The sequence below is a fragment of the Gallus gallus genome, chromosome W, assembly GCF_016699485.2.
Source record: "Gallus gallus isolate bGalGal1 chromosome W, bGalGal1.mat.broiler.GRCg7b, whole genome shotgun sequence".
In the NCBI taxonomy this organism is placed as follows: domain Eukaryota; kingdom Metazoa; phylum Chordata; class Aves; order Galliformes; family Phasianidae; genus Gallus; species Gallus gallus.
In genome coordinates this window covers 6,229,108-6,244,528 of record NC_052571.1, presented here as the reverse complement: position 1 = coordinate 6,244,528, position 15,421 = coordinate 6,229,108, and positions in this window count along the sequence as shown.

Here is a 15,421-nt window from a genome sequence, read left to right as displayed (position 1 = left end):
ATGAATGGGGAGCAAGGAATCCCTGTTGGTGTGGTACTGCTGTCTGTGCACTGCTTTTGTGGCAATTGGTACCTGCTGCTCTTTTACTTGCAGCAACCCCACAGCAGACGGATCTTCTGACAGGCCAGACAAAACAGATAGCTGCTTAATGTTGTCTGTATCTACAGCAGCTATTCCAAAGGCCCATCGATACCCCCTTAGGATCCTTGAAATGCCCCCTTCTGAGGTAATCAATACCAAGTACGCATGGAGCCCCTGGGCCAGTCACAATAGGGTGTTTTTGACCGTCTTTACCAGTGAGGCTTATTTTGGCCTCCAGCACAGTCAGTTCTTGAGAACCTCCAGTCACTCCAGAAATATGGACTGATTCTGTCCCTTCATGATTCAAGGGCATTAGAGTGCACTGTGCACCGGTATCCACCAGTGCCTTATATTTCTGTGGTTCTGATGTGCCAGGCCATCAGATCCACACAGTCCAATCAACTCTGTTATCCCTCTCCCTCCCCTGACTGAGGGCATGGCCCCTCTATTCATTACCTGTGGTAACGGGAGCAACTGATTGATCTGGTGATTGATCTGTTTTGTAATTCTCTCACCTGTGCTTGTAGTACAAGTCATGCCACTTCCTCATGTCTTCTTCATAGTCACGTAGGTAAGACCACATTAGCAATGCACAATGTAGTCTTACTATTGTTCCTTGCTTGAGCCGAAAAGCATTTGTTTTTAATAGCTAAGATTTTTGATGATACAAGTGAGGAGGAGGGTCCCTCACCTTTAATTAATTGGATTTTCATTAGTTTGATTAGTTCCTTCATTAGACTCCTTTGCTTATCCTGTTTTCTTCAAATGTTTCTGATACTACTAGAGGTTTGTCACGATTAATCAATAGAGACACTTGCTATTTCACTTCATCCAGTCTGTCTGTTACTTGTGAGATGGATGAAATGAAAGCATGAGTTGGGGGTAGCTGTTGTTCATAGGTTTGATGTGTAAGAACCAATTAAAAAACTAGGGGTCTTCTCTGTTGGTCCTTGTACCTTCGAAACATTGCTGCTAGTGTAGTGGCGTGCGTTTCTGGTGCTGTTCTTGTGAGTTTCTGCCATATATCAGGCTTCGTCCTCACTCTCTCAGGATCATAGTTTTGGCGTGGATCATTTGGAACAAAATTAGGGTCATATCAATCCCTCTGTCAATAGCTGAGTCTCTGGCAATGCCTCCTAGTTGGCGAGCTTCGTTACCATCTAGAGACAAGCTACTGGCCCCGCTGTCCCAACAGTGAAGCAACCAGGTAACAAGAGTTTAGTTTGGGTACCGTGTAAACTCCTTCCTTGAGCCTTGGATTTCAGTCATCTTCAGAGGTCGATAAACAGTAGTAAAGAATTCCTCTTCATCACTCTCCTCTCCTTGTCTCTTAGTTTTTGCTTTTGCCTTTCTCAATGATGCTGTTTCTGAGTAGGCCCCTCGCCTGGATCTTCCTCTACCTCCTCCTCCGCTTCTTCTTTTTTCCATTCTAGCCGCAAGGACACCCGCTTCCATTTCTTGCCTTCTACAGGGGCTACTGACACTGTTACTGGTGTCTGCTGTGACTGATCAGGTTTGACTTTGAGATTTCCCCATTTGGCTTGCACCTCCGCTCGGAAACTCTCCAGAATAGTATTATATAGAGCAGGGTAGGCACAAGCCAAGCCCCAGATATGTTGTACCTCCTTAGATCTATCTAAGCCACACCATCCCTGACTCAAATACTGGCTTAGTTTCTCGGGATCCCACAGGTGTTCAAGAGTGAAATCCCATGACATTGCGGGTCCCCACACTTCTAAGATTCTTCCTAAACCTCTCCATATTCCCTGCCAGTCATCATTCTCTGGTTTTGGAGGACACTTCTTGCTCATAGCACGAATGGAGAGGAGTACATGCAGTACATTGATAACATGCACATGAGTATGACCACGAGCATGACCGCTAGCTCAGCATTCGAAAAACGTGTGACAAACTGAGAAGAAAGCCTGGAAACCAGTTTGAACATCATGGTGTTTGTAAAATTAGCTATTCCATCTGGGATTTAAGTGTCAAAATTCAAATTATACCACATTACATATAAGTACCAGGCAGGTGTCTCTCCATCAGTGCCCTTATTTGGTTATATATAAACACAATTCCACAACAAGAAAGCATGACGTTAATAATAGGCCAATAAGTCACGAAGTACATAGTGGCTTTTAATCCCTTAGACAGCGCTCCTACAATAAAGAGCGGATTCATAGCTGGTAACTGCTAAAAAGGGTAGCTGCTAAAAAAACAAAAGACACTGTACAGTGTCCAGAGTTTGGAAGACTGCCCAGACTACAGTCTAATCTATGAAGGTCGAAGTAGCAATGCTTTTGCAGTCTCTGGATTAAAGAAATCCCTTTTTTTTCCCTGCTAATGTTAAAAGCTTCAGATTGTCCATATTCTCCACCAAAAACTGTGATGGGGCTATCTAGATCAATCTATGCCTGTGACAGGGGGGCAGTAGGCCCGTGGGCCCCCTGGCCCCAAAAATGGAAAGGGGAAAAAGGAAAGGGTAGGGAGATAGGAGCTGGGCTCAAAAGAAAAACAGCGACAATGATCTAAGGAGGAAAACTTATTTTACTAACTATGATATCGGAATACAAGATAACACAATATAATAAAATCTAATTGAAATTGAGACTAATAAATCAAATAAAATAGGAGAGAGACAGAGAGTTTTCCAAAACTGAGCAAACCTGAAGGCACATGGCTTGGAAGCACACCCACACCCTCTGCAAGCCAGTGAGAGAGAGCGAGATCCCGTGACTTCCGTGACGTATGTCCCTCTCTGATTGTGAGGTCCTCTGGGACATGTAGTTCTTCTCTGTGCTCCACATGATGTCATGATGTGGAATACCAATAGCAAAATTACAGAACCATGACAGCAATGCACCTGAGTGACTGGAAGGGGTGGAGCCAGCATCCACCCTTTCCCAGCCCTCATTTAAGGGTTGGCAGTGGAGGCAAGGGCTTTATTTGTTGGGGGTCCCTGCTTACTTGTAACCTCCTGAAGGTGAGTTGATTTTTTTTTTGTTTGTTTGTTTCTATATCCACAGCTGCTGCATTTGGGCTTATTCTCACTTGCTGCAGCCTTTGACTGTACTACCCCATTGCTGTGTTTTTCATCACATTATCATGTTACATCGTGCCAGTGTGGCTGCTCCGGTTATGGGACATGGGGGCAGAAAATGCTGTAGTGAATGGACTGGAAATTTCAAAACTGACATTCTTTACAACTTACTATGTTCTCAGGTAATGATTATATGCTACCTTCCAAAATAATGAGGAAAATCATTCACTGATTGAATGGGAAATGCTGCATGCTGTATAACATGGCCAAATAAGAGCGGCATACCATTAAATACGGGTCCATGGTCCTCTATGGAGGACTTCCAAAATTATTTTCAAGAATTAGTCATGAAAGTGGTCATCTCTGAGGATTTTGAAAGCCCGGATCTGATAACATTTTCAGCAGGAATGAGGGATCTCATCCTGCAGCAAGCTCTGCCACATCAGTATGGTACTTTGGTATCCATCCTGAACTGCCTAGTTGGCATCAGAGGCCATAATACAACAGGCCGCAAAATTGATGGCAGATCTGGGGGAGACAGAGCGCCTACAGGCCAGGTGCAATGCCTGAATGGAGGTGGAAAGGTTGGAGGTCCATCTACCACCACAACCTAGGAAATCAGCCCCTAAGGTAATCCAATCTGGACCCATCAGGATCTCAAGAAAACAAATGTTTAGTGACCTGATTAGAACAGGAGTTCAATTTAAAAAGATTGATGGGCAGTATAATCAGGTGTTATTACAATTACGGAAATTATTACCGGATAGTCAAAGATTTCAGTCTTCCCCTGAAAGGGAAAGACTTAGACTCATAGAATGGATTCCATGAGACACGTGGAATCTGGAAGACTTCATAGTCCCATTGAAAAAAAAATGTTAACCTTCTCAGGTGGCCCAGGCAGCCACAGTCAAGCCATCAGAGGAAAAAGACTTGGGGATTGCAGAGCTGATGGCGTGACAGAGGAACCAAAATTCCCCAAGACTAGGGAGACCCTATGCTGAAATAACAATTAATTGGCCCTGAAAGAATGCGTGATGGATTATGGCCCTAGTAGATACTGGGGCAGAAACATCAATCATATATGGTGACCCAAACCAATTTTCAGGCTCTAAGGCAATGACAGGTGGGATCGGGGGGCAAATGATCCCTGTAACCCAAACATGGTTGAAACTGGGGGTTGGGTGTCTTCCACCCTGGGAGTACAAGGTGTCTATCACCCCAATTCCTGAGTACATGTTGGGGATAGACATCCTGTTGGGTCTGACTCTCCAGACCATTGTGGGAGAGTTCAGATTAAGGGAAAGATGTATTAGCACCCAGGTGGTGCAGGCAATTTTAAGGGGCCTTGCAAAAATTGAGCCTATTTGTTTGCCACAGCCATGCCAGGTCAAAAATACAAAGCAGTATAGACTCCCCGGGTGGGTGAGAAGAAATTACCAAGACTATGCAGGAGCTGGAGAGAGTAGGGATTATTAGACCTGCACACAGCCCATACAACTCCCCCATATGGCCAGTCAGGAAGTCAGATAGTGTGTTGTGAATGATGGTAGACTACAGAGAACTAAATAAAGTCATGTTGCCCATCTATATAGCTGTACCCAACATTGCCTCCCTCATGTATACATTAAGTAGAGAAATAGAAACATATCGCTGTGTTCAGGATTTAGCAAATTGTGTTGGGTACTTGAAGGCCCCTGACTGAAAAATCATCCTGGAATGGAAAAAAGTATTCTGACAGTTTTAAGGGACCAATGTGTTCCAACCCAGGATCTCTGTGATTTAGGTTGGTTTGTTTAGCAATATGGATTAGTACATTAGTTTACGAACAAATATATTAGTTTAGCAAAAGGAATCCACATACTTCTAAAACTTTCCATTTCAGCTTTAGTGGGTGAATAGTCTTGTTTTCCTCAATAGTTCTGAACTGGGAACATAATAGAGTACTTTTATCTTTTGCCTCAAAACATGCAAGGACATTTTCTTCAGATTCCACTTATATTGTTTTTAATAAGTGGCTCACTATGTCCTAATAAGCAATGGAAATCTTCCAAACTGGGGAAAAGTGGATGGCAGTGGGTCAAAGGTTTCAGTGCTTAAGCCACTAGAGAAAAATGAAGGAGTAGGTGGGCACTTGATCACCCTAGATATCAATGAGCATGCCTGTCATGTCATCTCCTCTCAGGAGGAGAGTGAGGAGGAGGAAGTCACTGTTACCACTACTAATTGACATCTGAAGATGACTGAAATCCAAGGCTCAAGAATGGAGTTTACATGGCACCTGAATGAAACTATTGTCACCTGGTTGCACACTGTTGTGTGTGGGTGTGCTCCCCAGCTATTTTGCCTTCTGTTCAGAGTAAGGTTTTCGGTTTCAGACACTCTCTCTCTAATTTTATTTGATTTATTAGACTAAATTCCAATTATATTGTATTATATTGTGTTATATTGCATTCTTATATCTTATTAAGTAAAATTAACTTTCCTCCTTAGATCGTTGCCACTGTTCTGTCTTTGGGCCCAGCTCCCATCTTACTACTGTCATGGTTTTATGATTTTTGGTTATCAGTATTCCACATAATAACATCATGTAGTGCACTGGGAGTTAAAGACTTAGTGCTCTAGTTCCAGGCACCTGTCCAGAAGAGAAGAACTACATACCCCAGAGGACTTTGCGTTCAGAGAGGATATAAGCTTTTGTAGATCACCTGACCTGCCCTTTTTCAGCTCTCCTCCCTGTTGCTTGTCCTGACTGCACGCATCACCTCAGCATTAGTGTAAGGCCTACAGCTTTCAGATACTCTCTCATTATATTTGATTTATTAGCTCCAATTCTAATTATATTGTATTATAGTGTGTTATCTTGCATTCTGATATCTTATTTAGTAAATTAGTTTGTTTCTCCTCAGATCGTTGTCGCTGTTTTGTTTTGGGGCCCATCTCTTTACCCTTTTTTCCCCTTATCCTCTTTTCCAGAGGTGCGGATCTGCGAATAGCCTCCGCCCCACTACTCACAGAACTGAGCCGAACCAGCCCATAAACTGTTGACATTCATGGTGAAGAATGCGGGCAAAGGCTGCTTTTTAGTATTTAGAACGAATCTCTCTCTGCTCTCGGACAGGTTCGTTAGGAGAGTTTTATCTCTTCTGCAGGTGCTCAATGAAAACTTGACCTTGAAAGTCCAGGTGGACTACCAATATTCGGGGATATTTGTAATCTTTGAGCACTGCTATCTTACTTCTGTAAAGAGAAAAAAAAAAAAAAAAGATTTTGCTTTCTCTTTTAAACCTGTTTGCAGAGGGAGCTGCTAATTTTACAGAACTTGTGATTTTTAAGCAGGCCCCCAGTATCACCTTTGAATACTATATGCAGTTTTTGAATGCTCATCTGATCACGTTAATCTCCCTGAATGTACTGTTCATCATTTCACTCAGTATTTGTATTTTACTTTAGATAGATGGACATCCTCGGTGTCATGGAATTTTACTCCTGAACACCTGAAAGACCCTGAGGGTTTACACAGATATTTGAGACAGGAATGTTGCAGCTCAGGCAGATCTAAGGAGGCTCAAATGATTTGGGGCCTGGCTAATGCTTATCAGGCCTAATTCAATACTATCCCTAAGAGGGAGAGGGTTTCTGACACACACAGAGAGAGTCTCTGTGCTGAGTGTCTCAGAGCTGATAGGGAGAATCTCCAGTTCCAGAGTTTCCTAGTCAAGAAACAGAGTCTCCAAGCCAAAAAGGAGAGTTTCCAGGACAGAGTCCGAGCTGAGGGGGAGAATCTCCAGTTCCAGAGAAAGAGTCTTCTTGCTGAGAAACAGAATCTCCAGACTGAGTGAGGAAGTCTCCAAGCTGAGAAGGACAGTCTCCAATCTGAGAGAGACATCCTCCGAACTGAGAAAGACTCCCTTCAGTCCAAACTCAACAGCCTTCAATCTCAACAAGACACCCTCCAGTCGGAGCGAGATGCCTGTCAGTCCGAGCGAGACACCCTCCAGTCCGAGAAGGACATCCTCAAGTCCAAAAGGGATGTACTCCAAACTGAGCGAGACACCTTCCAGTTCACAAAATTCAGTCTCCAAATTGAGCTAAACAACATTCAGGCTCAATGAGTCATGCTCGAATCTGAACTAAATACCCTCATAATTGAATGAGACAGACTCTGAGCTGAGCTGGAGAGTGAGAGCATCAGAACAGACCAACCTGATCAACCACAGGAGGCAACACAATCCTTTTAAGAGAAGGGAAAATGAAACAAATCTCGACTCTCGAGAAGCTCGCCAACTCGGTAGCATTGCCAGGGACTCTGCCATTAACAAAGGTATTAGCACTTGTCAGAATAAGGCCTTCACTCTCTGGAAGTGGATGCTGCTAGCTGTAAAAGAAAGATACTCCTTCAAAGAAGATCTGATGTCTGAGAAAAAGAAATGGACTCACGTGGAAAAAGGCATCTGTTATTTGAGAGAATACGCTGTGGTGAAAATGTTACATGACTGCGCATTTGATCCTGACAATCCAGAAGAAGAGCATGATCCTGAGAGAGGCAGGTGTACACCAAATATGTGGCGAATATTCACAAAGACTGCACCAGAAAGGTATGCCAGTACATTTGCAGCAATGTATGGCAGGGGGGAAAGAAAACCCCTTGTAAATGAACTGATTAATAAACTTCAGGACTTTGAGTTACATTTAACCCCTCTACGAGCTTGTGTTTCAGCCATTGCAAAAGTAGCTGAAAAACTGAACAGAATAAAGAGCACTCAAGAAGATATAATAGAAGGTCTACCGTGCTTAATGCTGATGGATCCATGGTGGTATCAGATACATCTGATGGGGACCAGGATTCCCAAAACAGCCTACTGGAGGGGCTGATCAAACTGGCTTCCTCACAGCCTTCATCATCCAATGTCTCAGCTATTAAAAGATGTTCTCCTGCTCGAGCAAGTGACAACAGTAAGGCTACGTTGTGTTTTGCCTTGTGACATTACCTACGTGACCATGGAGAAGATATGAAGAAGTGGCATAAAAAACCCACTCCTGCACTTCAAGCATGGGTAAAAGAATTACAAGACAGATCAACCACCAAGGTGAACTTCTAAAAAAAGGTGATTGCTCCAGTTGCTGTGGGACACGGCAAAAGCTGTAAGAATGACAGAGGTAACAAATAGAGGGTCCCTGTCCTCAGCCAGAGGGTGAGAGGAATAAGAGTATATAGGACTATGTGGATTAGATGACCTGGCACATCAGAAATACAGAAATATAAGGCACTGGTGGACACTGGTCACCAAGGGACAAAATCAATTTATATTCATGGGGTGACTGGAGGTTCCCAAGAGCTGACGATGTTGGAGGCCGAAATAAGCCTCACTGGTAAAGACTGACAAAAGCACCCTATTGTGACTGGCCCAGGGGCTCCATATATACTTGGTATTGATTACCTCAGAAGGGGATATTTTAAGGACTCCAAGGGGTATTGATGGGCCTTTGGAATAGCTTCTGTAGACACAGAAGGTGTTAAGCAGCTGCCTGTTTTGCCTGGCATTGACATCTACCCTCCCCCTTTTCCCTTTCCCTTTTTCTGGGCCGGTGGGCCTGCAGGCCTTCTGACCCCTGTCATTGACACAGATTGATCTAGATAATTGCGTGACAGTGCCCAAAGGGACATTAGCACGTATTGATGAGTCCATGAAAAAGAATTAATATGTCTGCTACTGTACGGCATATGTATGATGTAACTGTATAAACGTACAACCTGAACTCTGGGAGGGTACGCTTTCTTGTCAAGTCATCTGGGGTGTGTCATGAGAAATAAAGGAATGCCACTTTCTAACACCACATTGGAGTTATAGAATTTTCTTCCTGGATTTCGGATGACAATTTTGGTGCTTAACATGGGGCACTCGCGACTGAGATCTTGTGGACCAAAGGACCAGAAGGGACCTTTGTTCAGCATGCACACCAAGAGATTCTCAGGGACCTCCCCTCCAATCCTGGCTCTGTTAGGTCTGGCCACAAGTTCCCTGGAATACGGTAAGACATTCCTTTTTTTATTGCTTCCAATAATGCATGACAGAAGCCTCTATCATGTACAGAGAGCAAGGGTAAGGGGGATCCCTGAGTAGGTACCTCACATGCAAATAGGGAGACATCCCGAGTGTGGCCAAGGAGTTCCATGTTTCCCTGGAAGTAACATGGTGACAGGGTGGTTGAGAGAAACCCCCCAAGAGAAACAGGGTTTGAGTCCCTTGTGTAAGGGGGGTGCTTGAGAGAAGCCCTCCCCCAGGCTCCACGTCTTCCCAAAAGTAATGTGGTGAGGTGGTGCTTGAGAGATTCATCACCCCCAAGAGAAATCGAAGCACTTCATTTATTGGTAATTGTGTTGTGTTATGGTTGCCTGCATTGTGATTTAGTATGTGAACATGTAATCGGTTGCAGTTTGCACCAAGATAGTGTAAGAAACTATTCTTTTATATGATTGACTCAAAGTTTGCTGAGGAGAAAGTTCAGGCAAGTCCTGGGCAAAGGTAGAGAAATCTTCTGTCTGGAGGACACTGATGGACAGGTCCTGGCTAAGGATTGTGAAATCCTTTAAGAAGCACAGATGGACAAGGCCAGGGGCAACGAGAGAGAGAGAAGCTGCTGCTAATGGCCGGGAAATGGTCTTTTTGTGTGGACTTATCTCGAGGAGGTACGCACATGACTCTTGCTCAAGCACCCAGGGATGTCACGTAGGCAGGAGAAAATGGAGGATAAAAGAGGGTCCAACAACCACAGCGGATTAGAGGCTGATCTCTCACCACGACTGACTGGTGAAGGGCTTCAGCCATCAGATCCCTCACCACGACGGACTCGAGGTTTCTGCCTTCAGATCCTTCTCTACGGACCGTATGCTGACAGACTTCCCTGGGCCTGCTACCTGAGACCTGCTGCTTCCTCCCAGACTTACTCTGCGGCTTCTTCCTGGACCCACCCGGTACCTGCACCCTCTCGTTGCCCAAGACGGGCCTCGCTGCTCCTGCCCTTTGGCCTCAGACCGTCGGAACGTCGTGCAACGGGACTGCTGCCGGATCCTGGTGGTGACTATCCCCGCTTTACGCAATTCTTGCTTCTTTCTATCTTTTCTATCGCTTGCCTTCCCTTCCCCTTCACCCCGATCCGTAATAGTGTCCGTCCTCCCCTTTCCCCATCTCCCTTATTAACATTTGTAATAAACTGGTTGGACCAACATTTGAACCGTTGTTTCTTAATCTCACGCCGGGCATACATATTTCAAAGAACCTCCTCTCCCTCCTATAAATTGGAGTGAGACAAATAGATGAATGCTACAACAAGAAACTCCTGCGCAGCCACCCTGGCGTGGCTCGCAAACAACACTCAGAGAGAGAAAGAGCCTGGGGCAGAGACACTTGCAAACTCCTGCTGTAAAACAGTGTTACCTGGGGGGTGAGAGAAATACATTGGCAGCGAGAATGTCCTTATCTGCAGAGATCTAGGAAACCCGATGTAGAACAAATGAAGGCAATGACAGAGCCTTTATTTGAGAAATAGGCACACGAGGAAAAGATATCAAAAGGAATTGACTCACCCCTCCCGGTAACAGCGCGCAGAGAGAGACGAGCTGAGGAATGTGTCCCTCCCCCATTCGTACCGTCGCGCCGCCAGAGAGAAGGGCAGGGGCAAAGAGAGAGACCCGCGCAGACTCAGACTGCACAGGAAGTATTGCAGAGACAGAAGGGGTGGCTCCAGACCACCACCCCCCCGTTCCAGGCTCTCACACACTCACATAGCCCACCCATTGGTTCAGGCTGTGACCCTGGAATTCCACTACACTCCACCCCTTCACAGCATGAACCAATGACTGAGCAGGTAGGGGGTGAGCCCCTGCAACCTGGTGGCCCAAGACACAATGCACATCGCAACGCATACACAACACCCATCGCAATATAGGATGTCAAGACAATAAAGGCAATCAGTGGCAGTCCCCTTCACGGTTCTGCTGGGCCAGGACTTGATGTTCTTTCTCGAGGCATATCTTTTTCAAGGACTAGTAGCGCTTCTGATTCATGCTCTCCAGTTCCCAAAAGTTCAGCAGTGCGTCACAGGGTGTCATGATGTTTCCTCATAAGCATGTTTGAGTGATGTTGCTCCTGCTGGCCATCCTGTGAACTTAAAACCTCAAGGGGAGTAAAACAGATGTTTAATAGGTACGAGGAGGGGTAGGTCCGCCCTCCACGGTAAGATGCAGGCTGTATTTCGGTCTTGAGTCAACACCTCTGCCTGTATCGGGGCACGTCCTGGCCTGCGATACCACACTCTTTGGCCCAAAATCTGCGACTGAATCACTATATCGGGTACCAAAGGGGGGGTTCTAATTTGCCACATGGACATGATTAATGTCCCCTTTGCAATGAAAACAGGGGTGTCAACTACTACCTCTGCTGGCCATACACCGATTACTGAAGGGTTTACTGATCCCCCAACCTCTAACAATCTCCCCGAAGGTGCAAGGAGACCACACCATTTTGGTCCCGCTTGCACCTTCCAAGGCCATTTTACCTTGTGTCTCCCAGGCTCTAGGTCATCAGGGGCAGGGAGCAGAAGATTATTCATGGTGCCAACTTGTGGCTTGAGTGAGGTGTCCTTGCTTGTAATTTGTATCCTAAGTGGGGAGGCCCAAGTTGTCTGCAGCATTCTTAAAGCACTGGGTCTGCCACCTCTTGGTCTCTCATTCAAGTCTCGCAGGGTTTCATAAAGCCTTTTGGTCCACCCCTGCAAGGAGTGTGAATCTGCCTTCAGAGCAGCCTTCAGGATCCCATTGTATCTTTCTATTAAGATTGCTCCCGTTGGATTGTAGGGCAGGTGAAACCGCCATTCAATGTTATTGTCTTCAGCCCACTTCTGCACAGTTGCACCTGTGAAATGTGTACCTTGATCACTCTCAATAACCTCAGGAGTCCCGTATGATGCCATCAATCTAGTTAGAGCTTTGATGGTAGAGGCTTGGTTTGCCTTTGCTACAGGATAGGCTTGCATCAGTCCACTCGCTGTATCGACACAAGTTAGGGCATATCTGGCCCCCTCAGATCGAGGAAGGGGACCTATATAATCAATCTGCCATCGCTGTAATGGGTTGTGTCCTCTAGCGAGATGGGCCGTAGTTTCCGGCAGAGGTCTTGGTCTCATTCGCGAGCAAGCGTCACAGTCCTGACATGCCTGGACAATATCTGGTAACTGTATGGGCAACCCCCATGCTTTAGCTGCTGCCCACATGGTTTTCGGCCCTGCATGCCGTAATTTCCGATGCAGCCAGTGAGCTATGTCTTCTGGTGGTGTACCTCCCAACCATCGAACTCAAGCCAGTGTGTCAGCTTCATCATTGCCTGGTGACTGCAAGGGTGGCCCACCCGGGAGTCTATACTGTTTTGTATTTGTGATCCGGCGTGGATGTGGCAAACAAATAGGTTCGATTTCTGCATGACCCCTTATGATTGCCCGCACTGCCCGGATACTAATACATCTTTCCCTTAATCTGAACTCTCCCACAGTGGTTTGGAGAGTCAAACCCGACAGGATATTGTCAACGGTTCAAGGGCTGGTCCGGCCCGGTTCCGCGACTTGTGGGGCGGAGTGATTGACAGATATGAATCCCCAATATGTACTCTGGAACTGGGGCGATAGACACCTTGTACTCCCAGGGTGGTAGATGCCCAATCCCCAGTTTCAACCATGTTTGTGTTACAGGGATCATCTGCCCCCCAAACCCACCTATCATTGCCTTAGAGCCTGAAAATTGGTTTGGGTCACCATATATAATTGATGTTTCTGCCCAGTATCTACTAGTGTCATAACCCGCTGTACATTCTTTCGGGACCAATGAATCGTTAGTTCAATGTAGGGTCTCCGGTCTCCTCTGGAGACCCTAGTCTTGGGGAATTTTGGCTCCCCTGTCATGCCATCAGCTCTGCAATCCCTAAGTCTTTTTCCTCTGATGGCTCGACTGTGGCTGCCCGGGCCACCTGAGGAGGTTTACGTTTTTTTGATGGGACTATGAAGTCTTCTAGATTCCACGTGTTTTGTGGAATCCGTTCTATGAGTCTAACTCCTTCCCTTTTAGGAGAGCGTTGGAATCTCTGACTGTTTGGTAACTGTTTCCATAGTTGTAATAAGACCTGGTTAGGCTGTCCATCGATCTTTTGAAATTGTACTCCTGCCCTAATCAGGTCAGTGAACATTTGTTTTCTTGAGACCCTGATGGGTCCAGACTGAATTACATTAGGGGCAGGTCTCCTAGGTCATGGTGGCGGATGGATGTCCGACCTTTCCACCACCATTCGGACATTGCGCCTGGCGCGCAGGCGCTCTGTCTCCCCCAGATCTGCCACCAATTGGGCGGCCTGTTGTATAATGGCCTCTGAGGCCACTAGGGGATTCAGTATGGATACCAAAGTACCATACTGATGTGGTGGAGCCTGCTGCAGGATGAGGTCCCTCATTCCTGCTGAAAATTTTATCATGTCTGGGCTCTCAAAATTCTCCTCATAAATTGCCTCCTTCATACCTAATTCTCGGATGTAATTTTGTAAGTCCTCCATAGAGGACCATAGGCCGGTATGTAATGGTATGTCTGTTTTATTCGCCCATGTCGCACGGCATGCGGCCATTAACCGCCATTAACCATGTAATCAGTGAATGATTTTCTTCATTGTGTTGCACAGTCGCATATAGTCTTTGCCTGAGGGCCGGGTGAGTAGTAATGGATGCCAGTTTTGAGATTTCTGGCCCATTCACCACAACGCTTTCTGCCCCCATGTCATATAGTCTGAGCAACCACGCTGGCACACTCTCTCTCGGTTTTTGTCTAAACCGTTGTACTAAATCCATTAATTCAGCTGCCGTGTATGGGCGAGCTGTTACATGTAGCGTGCTCTGGGCAGGGGGCCACTGGTCAGGGGGCAGCCCCACTGGCCTGTCCTGCGTTTTTTTTGTTTTTTGAGTTACAACAGGTCGGATCTCAAAGGGATCTAGCTCTAGCGGAGCCTCAAGATCCGACTTTTTAGTGCTTTCATTTTCTGAATCCAGTTCATGTGGATTGTCTTGTATAGGATCTCCAGTAATTTCTAGAGTGATGTTTCGGATTTTTTGTACCAGAATTATAGGGTTAGGTTTTTTCCCTCTCAAAATTGCAACCTGTCTTTCCAGTTCTTCCACACGGTCACGTAATAGTTGATTTTCATCAGTGAGAGCTGCTTCAGTTATATTTAGCCATTTCAAGGCCATCAGCAGCAGCCACGCCACCGTGGAGGCAGCTAACTGTCGTTCTCGTGTAGTGAGTACGTTTTTGTTTAGACTACTGAAATACTCAGCCAGGCGGGCTGGGGACTCCTGAACATTTCCTCCATCCCGTAGGGGACCCCATTTTTCAATAATACAAGCAATCCCGTGATATGGGGATCCTAGGAATCCCGGGATGTGCCCTGGCAAAACTTCACTTATGGGGCTAGCCTTTCCCCGTCCAAACCATCCCATGAAGTTGTTCAAAAATGTCATAGTAATTATTTTAAGAGGCTTATAATTGGGTATCTTTAAAGATATTTGGCTGCCTGGCTCGCCAAAATGTAGAACAAATGAAGGCAATGACAGAGCCTTTATTTGAGAAATAGGCACACGAGGAAAAGATATCAAAAGGAATTGACTCACCCCTCCCGGTAACAGCGCGCAGAGAGAGACGAGCTGAGGAATGTGTCCCTCCCCCATTCGTACCGTCGCGCCGCCAGAGAGAAGGGCAGGGGCAAAGAGAGAGACCCGCGCAGACTCAGACTGCACAGGAAGTATTGCAGAGACAGAAGGGGTGGCTCCAGACCACCACCCCCCCCGTTCCAGGCTCTCACACACTCACATAGCCCACCCATTGGTTCAGGCTGTGACCCTGGAATTCCACTACACCCGATATCCAAGTGTTAGCATTGTGTTATGGTTTTATGACTTTTGGTTACTGGTATTACACATCATAACATCATGTAGTACACTGGGAGTTGAAGTGTTAATGCTGGGTTAAGTGCTGGTTAGTTCTGGACACTTGTTCAGAAGGGAAGAACTACATACACCCCAGGGGGATTTGCAGTCAGAGAGCAGATATAACCCCTAGCAAGGTCACCTGATTTTCCTTTTTCCCCTCAGCTCTCCTCCCTGTTGCTTGTCCCAACTGCATGCATCACCTCAGCATTAGTGTAAGGCCTACAGCTTTCAGATACTCTCTCATTATATTTGATTTACTTGCTTCAATTCTAATTATTTTGTATT